This window comes from Schistocerca cancellata, chromosome 1, assembly GCF_023864275.1.
Source record: "Schistocerca cancellata isolate TAMUIC-IGC-003103 chromosome 1, iqSchCanc2.1, whole genome shotgun sequence".
Taxonomy (NCBI): Eukaryota; Metazoa; Arthropoda; class Insecta; order Orthoptera; family Acrididae; genus Schistocerca; species Schistocerca cancellata.
Genome location: NC_064626.1, coordinates 58065507 through 58079504, shown reverse-complemented (window position 1 = coordinate 58079504; position 13998 = coordinate 58065507).

Sequence of the window (13998 nt, the reverse complement as noted above, 5' to 3'; positions counted from 1 at the left end):
GGTGGTGCAGTGGTTAAACCAACTGCCTAGTAAGCGGGGAATCCCAGTTTCGAGTCCCGGCCCGGCATACATTTTCACTCGTCGCTCCTGGTACCGCACAACGTCCCGATGCAGTTGGCATAATTACTTCCTTCACTTTCCTTTCCTTTCTCCCCATTCCTTCATCCATTTGGATAAGAATGACACTGCCTTAATGCCTAGCAGTATCACATCTTTAACTCCACCACTGTAGACATCGCCGCAACTGCTTGCTACTTCCGTTTGATGCAGCAGGAGTATATTCTGTCAAATTTGTTTCTGTTAAAGGGAACAGCAGCTCTCTGGGCAAGGAACTGGACAAGGTAGCAAAGGTCGCGACCATTACGAAACTTAACTTTTGTTCTTATTTTTAACTAACGGAAAACTTCTAGTGAGTCAATGGGATGTTCCTATGGGAACATGATCCAGTGTCCAAGCCTCTCAATAGCATTCCAAACATACCATTCCACGCTGCTTATATGTGACGGTGATAAGACTGAACTCAATGATTGACGAATTATGGAACATGTTTTATGCTCAAGAATTAAGACGTTCCTGCAAACTGAACAGCTCCTCTATAAAAGTCAACACTGATTCCGCAAACAGAGATGCTGCGAAGCTCACCTCGCTCTGTTCCTCCATGAGATCCACAGCGCAGTGGACAACGGCTCTCAGGCTGATGCCGTGTTCCTTGACTTCAGAAAGTCATTTGACACCGGCCCGCACTGCCGTTTAATGAAAAAAATACAAGCTTACGGAATATCGGAGCGAACCTGCGATTGGATTCAAGACTTTCTTGCAGATAGAACTCAACACATCGCTCTCAACGGAAATAAATCGACAGATGTAAACGTAATATCCGGACTACCACACGGAAGTGTGACAAGGCCGTTGCTATTCACGATATATGCAAATGATGTACACTCCTGGAAATTGAAATAAGAACACCGTGAATTCATTGTCCCAGGAAGGGGAAACTTTATTGACACATTCCTGGGGTCATATACATCACATAATCACACTGACAGAACCACAGGCACATAGACACAGGCAACAGAGCATGCACAATGTCGGCACTAGTACAGTGTATATCCACCTTTCGCAGCAATGCAGGCTGCTATTCTCCCATGGAGACGATCGTAGAGATGCTGGATGTAGTCCTGTGGAACGGCTTGCCATGCCATTTCCACCTGGCGCCTCAGTTGGACCAGCGTTCGTGCTGGACATGCAGACCGCGTGAGACGACGCTTCATCCAGTCCCAAACATGCTCAATGGGGGACAGATCCGCAGATCTTGCTGGCCAGGGTAGTTGACTTACACCTTCTAGAGCACGTTGGGTGGCACGGGATACATGCGGACGTGCATTGTCCTGTTGGAACAGCAAGTTGCCTTGCCGGTCTAGGAATGGTAGAACGATGGGTTCGATGACGGTTTGGATGTACCGTGCACTATTCAGTGTCCCCTCGACGATCACCAGTTGTGTACGGCCAGTGTAGGAGATCGCTCCCCACACCATGATGCCGGGTGTTGGCCCTGTGTGCCTCGGTCGTATGCAGTCCTGATTGTGGCGCTCACCTGCACGGCGCCAAACACGCATACGACCATCATTGGCACCAAGGCAGAAGCGAATCTCATCGCTGAAGACGACACGTCTCCATTCGTCCCTCCATTCACGCCTGTCGCGACACCACTGGAGGCGGGCTGCACGATGTTGGGGCGTGAGAGGAAGACGGCCTAACGGTGTGCGGGACCTTAGCCCAGCTTCATGGAGACGGTTGCGAATGGTCCTCGCCGATACCCCAGGAGCAACAGTGTCCCTAATTTGCTGGGAAGTGGCGATGCGGTCCCCTACGGCACTGCGTAGGATCCTACGGTCTTGGCGTGCATCCGTACGTAGCTGCGGTCCGGTCCCAGGTCGACGGGCACGTGCACCTTCCGCCGACCACTGGCGACAACATCGATGTACTGTGGAGACCTCACGCCCCACGTGTTGAGCAATTCGGCGGTACGTCCACCCGGCCTCCCGCATGCCCACTATACGCCCTCGCTCAAAGTCCGTCAGCTGCACATACGGTTCACGTCCACGCTGTCGCGGCATGCTACCAGTGTTAAAGACTGCGATGGAGCTCCGTATGCCACGGCAAACTGGCTGACACTGACGGCGGCGGTGCACATATGCTGCGCAGCTAGCGCCATTCGACGGCCAACACCGCGATTCCTGGTGTGTCCGCTGTGCCGTGCGTGTGATCATTGCTTGTACAGCCCTCTCGCAGTGTCCGGAGCAAGTATGGTGGGTCTGACACACCGGTGTCAATGTGTTCTTTTTTCCATTTCCTGGAGTGTAGTAGAAAGCGTCAGATGCTACTTCAGGCTCTTCGCCGATGATGCAGTGGTTTATACCAAAGTAGCAACACCAGAAGGTAGTAAGAATTTCCAGAACCACCTGCAGAGCATCGATGAATGGTGCAGCCTCTGGCAGTTTACCCAGAACGTAAATAAATTTCACATGTGGCGCATACATAGGAAAAGAAATCCACTACTGTACAGCTACACTGCTAATGACAAACACTGCCGTAAAATATCTAAGCGTAACTATCAAGAGCGACCTTAAGTGGAATGACCAAATAAAACAGATAGTGGCAAAAGCAGACTCAAGTCTCAGATTCGTCGGCAGAATCTTAAGGAAAAGTAACTCATCCACGAAAGAAGTGGCTTATAAGGCGCTTATTCGCCCGATTCTTGATTATTGTTCCGTATCAGCTAGGACTGATATGGGAGATAGAGAAGATCCAACAAGAGCGGCGCGTTTCGTCACGGGATCGTTTAGCTGATGAGAGAGCGTCACGGAGATGCTAAACAAAGTATGCTGACAGACGTTACAAGTGAGACCTTGGGCATCACGGAGAGATTTACTAGTGAAATTTCAAGACATCACTTTTCAGAAGGAGTCAGACAACGTATTACTTCCCCCAACATACGTCTCGCGTATTGACCACGAGGAGAAAATTCGAGAAATTACAGCCAATGCACAGGCTTACCGACAATCATTCTTCCCACGCACTATTCGCGAGTAGAATAGGATTGGAAAGATCAGACAGTGGTACCGAAAGTACCCTCTGTCACACACCATTTGGTGGCTTGCGGTGTATGATGTAGGTGAATGACAGTAGTGCCAATTCCCGTCCTGGTGGAGCACTACGGAGATGCTGAAAAGAAACTGAAATGTCAGATCATTTAGGTCAACCAGATCTACAGGGTTTCAAAAACCAGCTTTAAGTTAGGAATCTAACAACATTCTACATCTGCGAACGTATCGCTATCACCAAAACAAGATTAGGTTAATTAGCTCACGCGCAGAGGCGTTTCATCAATCATTCGTTCCCCGCACATTATGTGAATGGAATGTGTGCATGTGTGTGCGTGTGTGTGTGTGTGTGTGTGTGTGTGTGTGTGTGTGTGTGTGCAGACTTGCGGATCTGAATATAAGTTGGAACGGATGTAGTTAAAATGTTAAAACGGCACAAAACATGTATTAACATAGAAAAGATAGATTGTACTTTAAATCCTACCGACAACGAGGTCATTAGAGACGGATCACAAGCTCAAATTAGGGAGATGTGACAAAGGAAATCAGCCATGGCTGTGTTCAAAGGACGGATCGTATAAGTTGCCTTAAGTTGCCTTAAGTGATATACGGAAGTCAAGAAAAACCTAAATGAGGATGATGGAACGGGGATTTCGACCGTCGTCCTCCCGAATAAAAGTCCAATGTGGTAGCCTCTATATCATCGGCAAATCTAAAAATCTTTAGCTTCTTTACATGAACTGTTAGTCCTATGTATACATCTTCTGTCGATTGTCTTCTGTATGTATATATTACCATGAGAAAAACATTGAATAATCAACGGAAGGAAAACGTTCTACGAATCAGGGTGTCGAATGTCAGAAGCTTGAACGTGGTAGGGAAACCAGAAATCTGAAAAGGGAAATGCAAAGGCTCAATCTAGTTATAGTAGGCGTCAGTGAAGTGAAGTGGAAATGAGACAACTATTTCTGGTCAGATGAGTATAGTGTAATATCAACAGCAGCTGAAAATGTTATAACGGTAATAGGGAGTCATTATTAATAGGAAGGTAGGACGAAGAGGGTGTTACTGTGAACAGTTCAGTGATAGCGTTGTCCTTATCAGAATTGACAGCAAACCAACACCGACAACGATAGTTCAGGTATACACGCCGATGTCGGAAGCTGAAGATGAAGAGATGGAGAAAGTGTATGAGGATACTGGAAGGGTAATACATTATGTAAAGGGAATTGAAAATCCCTGGAGACCGGAATGCAGTTGTAGGGGACGGAGTAGAAGGAAAGGTTAAAGAACAATATGGCCTTCGGAGAAGGAATGAGAGGGGAGAAAGGCTAAATGAGTTCTGTAACAAGTTTCAGCTAGTAATAATGATTACTCTGTTCAAGAGTCATAAGAAGAGGAGGTATACTTGCCAACGCCGGTGATACGGGACGACTTCAGTTATATTACATCATGGTCAGACAGAGATTCCCAAATCAGATATTGTATTAAAAGGCGTGCCCAGGTGCAGACATAGACTCAGATCACAGTACAGTAGTGATGAAGAGTAGGCTGAAGTTTAAGAAATTAGTCAGGAAGAATCAATACGCAAAGTACTAAGGAATGACGGGATACCGTTGAAATTCTCTAAGGCTGTAGATACAGCAATGAGGAATAGCTCAGTGGCAGTACAGTTGAAGGGGAATGGACATCTCTAAAAAGGGCCATCACAGAAGTTGGGAAGCAAAACATAGGTACAAAGAAGGCAACTGCGAAGAAACATAGGTTAACAGATGAAATAGTTCAACTGATCAACGAGGTGAGCAAGTACCAAAATGTTCTGGGAAACTCAGGAATAGAGAAATACAAGTCACTGAGGAATGAAATAAATAGGAATTGCAGGGACGTTAAGACGAAATGGTTACAGGAAAAATGTGAAGACATTGAAAAAGAAACGATTCTCAGAAGAACAGAGTTCAGCATACAGGAAAGTCAAAACAACCTTCGGTGACATTAAATGCAAGGGTGATAACATTAAGAGTGCAACGGGGTTTCAGTGTTAAATGCAGAGGAGAGAGGAATAGGTGGAAAGAATACACTGAAATCCTCTATGATGGTGAAGATTTGTCTGATGTGATAGAAGAAGAAACAGAAGACGATTTAGAGGAGATAGGGTATCCAGTATTAGAATTTAAAAGAGCTTTGGAGGACTTAAGATGAAATATGGCAGAAGGGATAGATAACATTCCATCAGAATTTCTAAAATCATTGGGGGAAGTGGCAACAAGATGACTATTCACGTTGGTGTTTAGAATGTATGAGTCTGGCGACATACCATCTGACTTCGGAAAAGCATCATCGACACAATTCCGAAGACGGAAGTGAGAGACAAGTGACAAGTGAGAGAATTACCACAAAATCAGCTTATCAGCCAATGCATCCAAGTTGCTTACAAGAATACAAGAATAACATACAGAAATGGAAAAGAAAGTTGAGGATTCCCAAGCTGACGGACGGAGCAAGGAGGACATCAAAAGCAGACTAGCAATAGCAAAAAGGGTGTTCCTGCCAAAGAGATGTCAACTAATATCAAATATCGACTTTAATTTGAGGAAGAAGTTTCTGAGAATGTACGTGTCGAGTACAGCATTCTAGGGTCGTGAAACATGGGCTGTGGGAAATCAGGAACAGAAGACATTTGAAGCATTTGAGATGAGGTGCTACAAACGAATGTTGAAAATGAGGTGGACTGATGAGGTAAGGAATGATGAGGTTCTGCACAGAATCGGAGGGAAGGAATAGTGGTAATCACTGATAAAGAGAAGGGACTGCTTGATAGGACATCTGTTAAGACATGAGGGAGTAATATCCATGGCACTAGATGGAGCTGTAGAGGGCAAAAACTGTATGGGAAGACAGATATTGGAATACACCCAGCAAATAATTGAGGACGTAGGTTGCAAATGCTACTCTGAGATGAAGAGGTTAGCACAGGAGAGGAATTCGTGGCTGGCCACATCAAACCAGTCAGAAGACTAATGACAAAAAAAAAAGTGTAGATTAAACAAGTATGGGGATAAGTAGCAACATTGCTATGCCCTGTATGGAGTGCCAGCTGATTCTTCATTACCACAGCATTCGGAAAGACGGAAGTTCAAACCCACGTCTGGTTATCCTGAATTAGGTTTTCCGTGATTTTCCTAAGTCGCTTCCGGCAAATTCTGGTATGGTTCCTCCTTCCCCATCCTTCCCTGATGCAGTGGGACTGATGACGTCGCTCTTTGGTCCCCTACCCCTAATCAACCAACCAATCAGCCACCAATACCGCAGCGGTCTACTCCGACTTCACGTGTGCCAGTGTTGTGTATAAATCCTGTCTCTCTAAAGCTGATTACTGATTGGCGAAGAATACTGAATAACACATTGCAGTTCATGTTCTGAAATGGTTTCTTAACAATTATAGGTGCTATGAATGTACTCTTGCTCTTCCTCAGCTGTTTCTTTGTTACTTTCCCAGTGCCGATATTGCTTCTTTTGTCCTAAAACCTTTTGTACAACCGGGATGGTCTTCGGATAATAGCCCCTCTAATGGTTTTTCCAATCTTCTAAGAATAATTTTAGCGACTATTTTCGACGCACGGCATACAAAGCACAATGTTCTTTGTTATTCACATGTTCTTGCATCTGGTATTTAGCTAATGATACTATTATGTACTTAACAACGTCTCTTGGTAACTGTCCAAACCTCTAAATATCACATTAATTGCCATCTTCGCTTTATTAACCATTTTTTAAATAGTTCGTATATGCCATCAGCTTTCGGAGCCTCCCTTTCTCAACGGCCATGCAGTCCCTACACCATCCCGCTCTACTTCTTCTTCCTTTTCGATAGTCAGATTGCTTTTGTCTCCATCGTATAAGTGTTCTAGTTATTTCTTCAGTCATTTCATTATAATTTCTTCATCATGTATTAACATTCTATCTTTGTCCTTCCTGTTCATAGTTTTTGGCTTTCTTTTTTCGAAGAATTTATTTACATATTTGTATGAAATGTTAACGTCTCCTGCTTTCATGCTATTGTCTATGTATACACAAATTTCTATTAAACGCTGCTGTTGTTTTGTCCTCTTATGAAGATAGTTCCTTAGCCCTTCCCTATTTCTGCATTCCATCTTCATCCTTCAAGTTTTCATACTGTCTTTCCTTTATTAAATTCACGCTTTCAGGACTTATCCATTGTTTCCTATTCTCCTGTTTCTCTTTCACCACTTCTGTTGAGCTTAACATTTATTTCTGTACTTTATTCCATTTCTGTTCCACACACCTGTGTTCTACGGTGCCCTCAATGACACTGTCTGTTTGTGACATTTACTGATTTTGGGTAGACTCATATTTGAGCTTACATGCCTCCCACTGTTTTCTTTCATCTTTCATCTTTTGAACTTTCGTTCACAGCGCATAGTAACGAGATTACGGTCGCTGTTGACCTCACCTGTAGGGTGGCTTCTGCTGTCCTTCACCTGATTCTTTAATCTTTCTCTTACAAGCATGTAGTCTGCTTGTGCTCTTTGTATGTCTCCTGGGGCTTTCCAGGTATAACTCCTCCATGGATGATGCTGCAGTATAGTATTTCGTTACGATTAACTTACGTCGTATGCAGAACTCTACAAATCTCTCTCATTTCTTTGTTTCATATTTAGCAACTGTATATCCTTTGGTTCCTTATCTTATTTTTGTATTACAGTCTCCTAGCAAAATGATGTTCCCTTCGCTCTTTACTTTCTCAGTTCATTTACCTCCTCACAACATTTTTTCACTATTTATTTTTCGTCCTCTGTTACTTGCATATACAGTTGAACTACCACAGCACGCTTTGGTTTAGTTTCAATTTCTACTACAATCAGTCATTCTTCTGTATTGCATGAATACCTTGACTTTGTTTCCCACTTTCGTATGTAAGATTATATTCTCTCCACCGTATCCTGGTTTACTGCCTGCTGTAACAGAATGAATTACTCGATATTTTTCAGACCAGAAGTCTCCAGGTTGTGACCACTTCACGTCTGCCGTACCTAATACACCTAAATTTAATATTCCTTCTCAGTTATCAGGTTCTGTAATTTTCCGGTCTCCAGTAAGGTTCTGACATTCCAGGACTCCTTGTATCGTCGTATTTTCCTGGTGTATCTTCTAGAACTGAACTCCCCAGGTGTCCGTATGGAGCACAGCTTTACCTCCGGATAATTTGACTGAAGAAGTGCTGATGCTTGGGATATCCAGCTGGATCTTTAATGGCGTGGAGTCCGTTGTCTTTTTCATCGAATTCCATTGGGCTTCTAGTGGCTCCACCGCCTTTAGGAACAGTTTGCCATCCCAAGGGCAAGAGAGGTACCTGTACGTGAACCCGCTGATTTTTCCTCCGAAGGACCGTTGGCACTTAGTAGAGGAAAGAGTGACCATTTACACAGCCTGCGGACACAGTTTACCGTCATACCTTGGACAGCAATGATTGTAAGGTTTCTCTGAGCGTAATGTTATTCGTCTGTACGTTCTTTCCCTCACTCTCATGTCAGTTATTATTAAATCACCCATTTCACTTATGGCAATACATTTACAACTCTTCTTTGTAACTATTTCTTTTGATTTCGGACGTTCGGTGTTTCCTCCCCCCTAGAGGGTAGTATTACAAGATCAGCAACAAAACGGAGGTTATTCAGATATGGTCTGTTCAAAAGTTTTCCCATTGTAACTGGCCTGATACTTCCAATAGAACTACAGCCAAAAATTACGGTAGTATGGAATCTCCTCGTCGGATTCGAAAGTGATAAAGTGCAAAGAGAGCTGGAAGCGTTGATGCATATATTCATCAGTACCCTAATAGGGGGTTGAATCACTTTATTGTTTCTCATAGTCTGTAGGATCTATTTTCTTGAAACTGAGATTAAGACTTTCTCACGATTTATGAATACCAGAGACTGTGGTAGTTCTTGATCATTTTTCCTCCATTCATTGTATTCGATCACGACTTGCGATTGGTCCATTGTGCTAAGACCAGTCTAAACATGGTTTGTTCCTCTCACTCACTACAATCTATTGTTTTTCGGTGCTGTTAGTATTAATTTTAAAGAATGTCTTGCACGTTACCAGTTGGAGGTTAATATGTACGTAGTTCGTTATGTCCTATCACTTTTCGTATGAAGGAACGTGATCAAGAAACATATTACTCTTATCCAAATAAAAATTTTTGAGCTCTGCAGCTGAATTGTAACGGGAAGATGGAAAAAGAATTCTAGCAAATAGTGGTGCCCTCCTAATTCAACTTTGATTGACCTTCTGGTAATAAACAGACCCGAACTATTTGAAACAGTTTACGCAGAACAGGGAATCAGCGATCATAAAGCGGTTACTGCATCGATGATTTCAGCCGTTAATAGAAATATTAAAAAAGGTAGGAAGATTTTTCTGTTTAGCAAAAGTGACAAAAAACAGATTTCAGAGTACCTGACGGCTCAACACAAACGTTTTGTCTCAAGTACAGATTGTGTTGAGGATCAGTGGACAAAGTTCAAAACCATCGTACAATATGCGTTAGATGAGTATGTGCCAAGCAAGATCGAAAGAGATGGAATAGAGCCACCGTGGTACAACAACCGAGTTAGAAAACTGCTGCAGAAGCAAAGGGAACTTCACAGCAAGCATAAACATAGTCAAAGCCTTGCAGACAAACAAAAATTACGCGAAGCGAAATGTAGTGTGAGGAGGGCTATGCGAGCGGTGGTCAATGAATTCGAAAGTAAAGTTCTATGTACTGACTCGGCAGAAAATCCCAAGAAATTTTGGACTTATGTCAAAGCGGTAGGTGGATCAAAACAAAATGTCCAGACACACTGTGACCAAAATGGTACTGAAACAGAGGATGACAGACTAAAGGCCGAAATACTAAATGTCTTTTTCCAAAGCTGTTTCACAGAGGAAGACAGCACTGTCGTTCCTTCTCTAGAATGTCGCATAGATGACAAAATGGTAAATATCGAAATAAACGACAGAGGGATGGAGAAACAATTAAAATCGCTCAAAAGAGGAAAGGCCGCTGGACCTGATGGGATACCAGTTCGATTTTTCACAGAGTACGCGAAGGAACTTGCCCCCCTTCTTGCAGCGATGTACCGTAGGTCTCTAGAAGAGCGTAGTGTTCCAAAGGATTCGAAAAGGGCACAGGTCACCCCCGTTTTCAAGAAGGGACGTCGAACAGATGTGCAGAACTATAGACCTATATCTCTAATGTCGATCAGTTGTAGAATTTTGACCTATATCTCTAATGTCGATCAGTGGTAGAATTTTGGAACACGTATTATGTTCGAGTATAATGACTTTTCTGGAGACTAGAAATCTACTCTGTAGGAATCAGCATGGGATTCGAAAAAGACGATCGTGTGAAAACCAGCTCGCGCTATTCGTCCACGATACTCAGAGGGCTGTAGACACGGGTTTCCAGGTAGATGCCGTGTTTCTTGACTTCAGCAAGGCGTTCGATACAGTTCCCCACAGTCGTTTAATGAACAAAGTAAGAGCATATGGACTATCAGACCAATTGTATGCAGCATGTCATTCTCAATGGAGAGAAGTCTTCCGAAGTAAGAGTGATTTCAGGTGTGCCGCAGTGGGGTGTCGTAGGACTGTTGCTATTCACAATCTACATAAATGACCTTGTGGATGACATCGGAAGTTCACTGAGGATTTTTGCGGATGATGCTGTGGTATATCGAGAGGTTGTAACAGCGGAAAATTGTACTGAAATGCAGCAGGATCTGCAGCGAATTGACGCATGGTGCAGGGAATGGCAATTGAATCTCAATGTAGACAAGTGTAATGTTCTGTGAATACATAGAAACAAAGATCCCTTATCATTTAGCTACAATATAGCAGGTCAGCAACTGGAAGCAATTAATTCCATAAATTATCTGGGAGTACGCATTAGGAGTGATTTAAAATGGAATTATCGTATCAAGTCGACAAAGGAAGTAGGTTACAGTACGCTTGTTCACCCACTGCTTGAATACTGATCAGTAGTGTGGCCTCCGTACCAGACAGGGTTGATAGAAGAGATAGAGAAGATCCAACGGAGAGCAGCGCGCTTCGTTACAGGATCATTTAGTAATCGCGAAAGCGTTACGGAGATGATAGATAAACTCCAGTGGAAGACTCTGCAGGAGAGACGCTCAGTAGCTCGGTACGGGTTTTTTTGGAAATTTCGAGAACATACGTTCACCGAGGAGTCAAGCAGTATATTGCTCCCTCCTACGTATATCTCGCGAAGAGACCATGAGGGTAAAATCAGAGAGATTAGAGCCTATACGGAGGCATATCGACAGTCCTTATTTCCACGAACAATACGAGACTGGAATAGAAGGGAGAACCGGTAGAGGTACTCAAGGTACCCTCCGCCACACACCGTCAGGTGGCTTGCGGAGTATGGATGTAGACGTAGATGTAGAGGATGATTTGTGAAGTAATTATACAAATGTAGAAGAGCAGCTAAATACGAGTGCTGTGACGTGAGCCGCTCCTCGTTATGATTATGAATGGGCTGTCAGAAAAGACTGATGGGACGAATCCACTACGAGACGATATACATTACTCACATATAACGAGGGTATTAGCGAAATGATCACACACCATCGACACCTGACACAATTATGATTTATGGTTTGACGACACATATGAATCTCAACAGTTAAGTGAAAGAAAATTACTGTTACAGTACTAAGCATGAAGAACACTAATGCACCCTGGGACAGGTCACAGAGGGCTACAGATACAACTATTTACATGCCGGTCAATGATTTGTACATATACGAAGTTACAGTGACGTCCGACAATCTCTTCCAGGTGCTTCACTTCTGTTGTCAGGCAGTGTAGTTATTATAAGCTATCGCTCCTTCATCAGCTGATCTAAGCATTGCTAAAAATAAGTGATGCATATAAACACGAAATTGTATTATTTGTGTTGTGTGATGTCCTTAGGTTAGCTAGGTTTAAGTAGTTCTAAGATGTAGGGGGCTGATGACCACAGCTGTTAAGTCCCATAGTGCTCAGAGCCATTTTTGTATTATTTGTAGCTATAGCGCGAAAGAGCGTATTGAGTATTAGGCATTCAGGCAATACCGAAACTACCGGTAAGTATCTGAATACTAACGTATCGTATTTCTTCAAAACACAAGGTGACCCAAAAGTACGTTACATTTTGAAAGTTCAATACGGAGTAATGTAGGTAGAGGGGTAAAAATTGACACACAGGTTTGAACTGACATGCAGTTGTACTGATACCAAAGAGTTGCAGAAAATGACCAACAGATGGCGCTTCGTATGATACAAAAGCAACAGTTAGCATAAAAACTGATTTTTAACAAAGAGGATGTTCTCTGTAACAAAAACCCAACATGTCGGCGGTCATTAATTAACAATACCTGCAGTCAAGTGACTACCTTGTGAACAGCACTCTATAGCGTATCAGTAAATATAGTAAGAAACTGCCATTGGATGTTGGCGTTTGGCTTCCCTATTGATGTCCAACGATCGCGGTAGGCTTGCGACTTTAGACAACCCACATCCAACAGTAAGTGTGTGGTCTGGGATCTTGGGAGGCCAAGCTTGACGGACGTGACGACACAGCACGCGATCGTCACCAAACGAAGTGCGCTAGAGATCTTTCACACGTGTGACACTGTTGGGTAGAGCTACATTTTGCATAAAAATCCTACCTTCAAGCTGGTGATTGTCAGCAGGGATAGGGATGATCTGACCAGCACACTCACTGCAGCTCTTTTTGTACACGATTCTCATGCAGCGTCGCTGACGTGTTTCTGCCCAGTGCCATCTGTTTGTCATCTTTTGCACTCGTTTTTGGTTTCAATAAAACTTCATGTCAATTCACGCATGTGTGCAAATTTTGACCTCTCTACCTGCATTATTCCGTGAATTAGTGCATTTTCAAATGTTAACGACTTTCGGACAACCTGTACATATCACGAACCTATAATTGAGTACACACCAATCAAAACCTGTGGGTGTACTTCCTTAAAATCGCCACTCAGATGGTAATAAATTTATAAAGATCTTTCCTCCTTAATTTCCTTCACCGTCTGTTTATTTCATCAACTGTGGTGAAGAACATGCTATGGAGAAAACTCATATAACCAGATTTAGCTCTTGGAGAAGGTCAAATTCTCCCCAGAATGGTTTTCGTACGACTTGGGAAATTATGTATGCGTGTTTGAAACCTGGCGATGCTGCCGGTGGAAAATTACAGTGTCCCTAACAATTGTTTGTGCAGACCTAACCCGTTGCTAGCAGCTGTGCAAACTGAATACTTAATCATTTTCGTTTTGGAATGAAAGGTGCTGCTACTGTAAACGTACTACAAAGTGAAAGTTCGCAGTGCAGTGCTATTCCTGTAGGTAAAACGTCTAAATGGTAAACGGACACACCATGAATTTCCGGCTACATAATTAAGTCATATTCTCATAAATCGAAAGCTTAAATGCAAAAAAAAAAAAAAAAATAAAATAAAATAAAATAAAAATAAAAAATAAAAAATAAAAAAAATCTAAAATGTGCGCGACGGAACTTCAAAAATTACGTTACACATTGTTGTTGCAGGTCAAGTATCATTTAGTGAACATCTCACTATTCTTTAAAGTAACAGAGGTACATGAAACCATTTTCCAGTATATTCTCTCAGTCTCATGTAAAAACAGGTAGGAATATATTTCCGATAAATGGCACCATCGGCCACCGTAAATATTGCTTCATTTTACAGATCGAATTCGCTCACTGTGTGACCACATTCTGTGTTAAAAAAACACATAAGAACCATCAGACATGAGGATCTTAGCAAAAATGAGGCACTATTATA